The sequence below is a fragment of the Vicia villosa genome, linkage group LG6, assembly GCF_029867415.1.
Source record: "Vicia villosa cultivar HV-30 ecotype Madison, WI linkage group LG6, Vvil1.0, whole genome shotgun sequence".
NCBI classification, from domain to species: domain Eukaryota; kingdom Viridiplantae; phylum Streptophyta; class Magnoliopsida; order Fabales; family Fabaceae; genus Vicia; species Vicia villosa.
In genome coordinates, this window is record NC_081185.1 from 84,031,832 (window position 1) to 84,036,356 (window position 4,525).

General features: G+C 30.6%; 1 long non-coding RNA gene across 1 annotated transcript; it reads left to right on the forward strand.

The window, feature by feature from the left end:
- Positions 1-1,031: 1,031 nt before the first annotated feature.
- LOC131611789 (uncharacterized) lies at positions 1,032-1,670 on the forward strand. Its single transcript, XR_009287138.1, has 2 exons — positions 1,032-1,151; positions 1,315-1,670. It is a non-coding gene; the product is annotated as an uncharacterized LOC131611789 (long non-coding RNA).
- Positions 1,671-4,525: the final 2,855 nt, after the last annotated feature.

The following is a 4,525-nucleotide window of genomic DNA, read 5'->3' on the forward strand; positions in this document are numbered from 1 at the left end:
CACTTTTCACATATAACAACGGTTGGTACGTTGGACTGTACTTATATCTGATTTTAAAATAAAAAATGGTAGACTCCTAGGGAACATATATTACTTCAGTTGTTAAGAAATTGTTACGAAATATATTTTTTTAATTATTGCCTTAATTGTTTGTCGTATATAAACTCAGCCACGCGCTATATCAAACATTATCTCATTCTCATTCTTACAAGTTAGTCCGCTGTTACCTCACTTACATTGACATTAGAATATTAACTTGGAAAGTCTGCCACGCTTTACTACATCGAAGATTCTTGCCACCTATCAAAAGGATTGGATCCCTTCATTTGAACAGTCTTTCGTTTAGTGAATGAAATACAATCTAACTCAATTGGGCAAAAGTTTCCTTTTGTTATATGAGAAATTGTCATTAATTATAAAAAGAAGAAAAGTTTGATCTAGCTAATACGACTCAAAGGATTAACTTCATTTATATAACAAGTATATATAGAAATCCATTATTATTGTCTAACTTCCATATAGCTCCATCACTAGTTATATAATACAGCAATTAAGAATAGTTACATTTTATATTATTATAATAATAAATATTTATATATTTTTTATTTTAGACAATAAATAAAATTATTTGAATATTAAAAATACAGTATGCGAGTATGACTCTTTTATGTCAAAAAAATTTATTTCAATAGCAATTAATTTCTTCTTCTAAAAAAAATGGAAAACCATACACTAGCAGTAATGATATTGTCACTTTTCTATGTTAAATAAATTACATTACTTATAATATCATCCATTGAGGGATAATAATACTTCTTCTAGACATAAAGTCTAAAACTCTACCTCTATCTTTTTCCATCTTCTTTCTTTACTTTTTGGGTATTCATGTGATATGTATATTCCAAATAAGTATGAGTTTATTTATTATAATATCTATATTAAAATATTACGTAATACATAAATAAAAAATACCATTTAATTTTCAATATTCTTGCCAAATAAGTACTATATAAAGAACTCAAGATTGTTATGCATATTGCAAGAACAAAAGAAAATAGAGTTGTATGAAAATCTTGAAAGAAAAATGGCAACGCTCATTTGTCAATCTCTTCTATTGGGACTTTTATGCATTGCGTTGGTTCTGGCTTCAGGTAAGAAAATTAACAAAAATTATTCTTAAAGAAAAATATTTTACATGTCTTACGGAAAATATTAGATATCTCAAAAGTTGTTTATAATTTTGTACATCATTGTTAACATATAAATATATAGCATAAAAAGAAGTTTTAATTTTGTGAATTAAACTTTTTGTAGCAGAAGAACCGCCATATTTGAAGAATCCTCGTACGGAACTTTTATGCTTTAGGACTGAGAGATGCCCAAGTTGTAACGATTTGTGCAAGCTTAAGGGATATTCTAATGGAGTTTGTTATGGAACGATTTGTTGTTGTCGTTCTTAAAGACATGTCATAGATAATATGCAATTAAGACCAACAAAGTACTACTTCAAAGATTACTTCAAAGAGCCTGAATCTATGAGAAGCTAAAATAAAAATGAAATTATGGAAGTAAAAAGTGTTATTAAAAGTTGTTTTAGTTAAAATAATATGTACCCAAGTCAAAAATTACTATATTCAACAATCATCAATCTATGAGCAATATATTAACAAGTCTTCATTTTTTATTTTTTTTTATAAGCGATGGTTTATATTAAAAAAGAGTACGAAATGTACTCAGCCATTTACAACAGAAACAGGTTTTTAAACAAAATCCAAAGAACTTCTAAACCAAGAATAGAAATCTTTATAACTTTTAGGATTATAACCTACAGCAAGCCAAAACCATGTACTCTCAACAATTTTGTCAACGATATCTTCCACTCCGAATTCACCATTATTGAAAACTTCATTCTAGTTTCTGAATCTTCATTCTTCGATATAGATCAACAGTCTTCATTCTTCAATATAGGTAAAAAAAATATTCAAAAATTACTTATCACTCACATTAAAAAAAAAAACACTAATTTATTTTATGAACATTTATCATAGATATATCAGTCTAATTCTATCAATTAGTTTTTATACATCTCCACATACTTATCAAATTAATGTTATGTTTAACATCTCAATACTCACACGATTTCATCGGTGCAATATGTGATAAATATACTCTTTCTCATTTTGATTTCCTTCCCATAACTGTTTTAATTTATTTTAGAACATCATGTATTTCTAACCTTAGATCTATGTTAAATGACTTGGGATATTGCACAACAACTTTGACATATTCCAAGTATGAAAAGAAATTTATGACTCTGTCGTGCATAAAACTTTGGAGAATATACGATCAATATTTAAAGTTAAAATATTATTTTTTCGTCTCTTAATTTTTACTCGGGGTCCAGTTTGATCGCTTAATTTTTAAAGAGTTCAAATAACTCCCTTATCTATTAAAGTGGTATCACGTAAGTCCTTTCTATCTGTTTTATGGAAACAAACGTTTGTATCTGCTTGCGTGGCATATGACATGGAGGCTGGATTCATCTCCTTCGTTAAAAGGCCAGTTTGCTTCAGTAGAATCATGTAAAACAAATTTTGAAGAAATTGGGGGCTAGGGTTTGTTTGAAACCAACAATTTTATCGTGTTAAGAAATTGGAGGCTAGGGTTTTCCATAAATCCAGAGTCATGAAATCGTCGACTTGTTCTTCCTTTATGTTACAAGGAAGCCATAAAAGTTTGAACTCTCAGCTTTGTACGATGTCGAATTTGCCATGGATACCAATTTTCCATTGTGGAGATAAGGTCATTCTACGAAGGCCAAAGATGGCTAAGAGTTTTGGAAGACAGTTTTGGGGATGTCCTCATTTTAAGGTATGTTATTGGTTCACAGATTGTTGGTTTTTATGATTAAGAAATTGAACATCATTTGTGTGACATGTTGGGACCTATTCATCTTGGGTGTGGGTTTTTCGAATGGTTCTTTGAGGAAGTTGAAGATAACAATGAACAAATTATGATGGTTGGGTTGAAAAAGCATGGAAAGAATATTGAAGACTTACAAATGGATGTTGTCAAAGTTAGATTGTCAATTAAAGAAATAAGGAAAGACACTGATCAAATTCAGACACAATTAAACAAGATGATAAAATTGGGAAATTGCTGTAGCTTGATGATTGTGATAATTTTCTTAATTATTTTTTTTTAAGGTTTAGGTTATGTGTTAGTTATGGTTCTGTACAAGTTGTACCTAATGATGTACCAATCACGTATGTAATTTTGAACAAAGTGAAAGCATTATTTTGTTTAGCTTTATGAACCAATCATGTCTTGTAATTTTGAACAACTTGAATCGATAATTTGGTTTAGTTATAATGTACTAGTTTGAAGTTAAATACACTACTTATTGTGTAGTTATAATATACCAGTTTAATAAACACTAAAACCACTTTGGGCTTGTAATTTTGAACAACTTGAAGATTAAATAAACATGTTCAAAATACACATGTTCAAAATAGACATGTTCAATACAGACATGTTTAAAACATTGCAGATAAACCCAAAAGAGGTTCCAAAATATTGACTAGGAAATACATGCCAAAATATCCAAAACATTAACTAGGAAATACATGCCAACATATAAAAAAGTAGTCAAGAGATTCTTCTTAGACGTGGTTCTCTTTGTTGGGGTTATCCTTCTAGTTGTTGGGCCAATTTTTGATGCACCTAATATTGTGTTTGGTCCTGGTGGTATCCAAGGAGTTGGTGCCTTTCTCACACTCAAGTTCTTTTCCTTTCCTATTGTTGACTTCTGAGAAGGACTTTGTCTAGTTCTAGATGTCTGAGAAGATTGAGCAGTAGGTAGCCTAGATTGTTGTGAAGACTGTTGTGCATTATGATATGCAGTAGGTTGAGCAGATTCCTATGAAGTAAGTTGAGCAGTTTATTGTGAAGATTGTTGAGTAGGTTGTGCAGTTTGCTGTGAAGTAGTTTGAGCAGTTTGCTGTGAAGAATATTGATCATGTTGTGCAGGCCCTGTCACCTTACATGTGGCTTTGTTGTGCCCTGACTTCTTACATCTACCACACTTAACAATTAGCCTTGTCCTTCTAATTTTTTTGTTAGTCCTATCAAGCTTTCCTTATTCAAGATTCCTCTTCTTCTTTGGTCTACCAGGCATGTTTCTGTAGTTTGGAGGATGCACATCTGGATATTGTGTTCTTGCCCATAAATTTGAACTGTTCACTGGATAAATAATTGGTTTGTATACTCCAATGTATCTACTCTTCCTATAGTACTCGGGAATGTAAATCTTAGAATTTAAAGTTCCTACTATTCATACATGACAAGGCATGAACACATGGCAAACCAGTTAGTTTCCACCTTCTACATGAGGATAAGTTGTCTTTCAAGTTCGTAGTGAACATGTTAGCTGGATCTTGCACATGCTTAACCTTAAAAATATGTTCATCAGACATCCTACATAATAGAATAACCAATGATCAGAATACGTAATGAACTTAAAAAA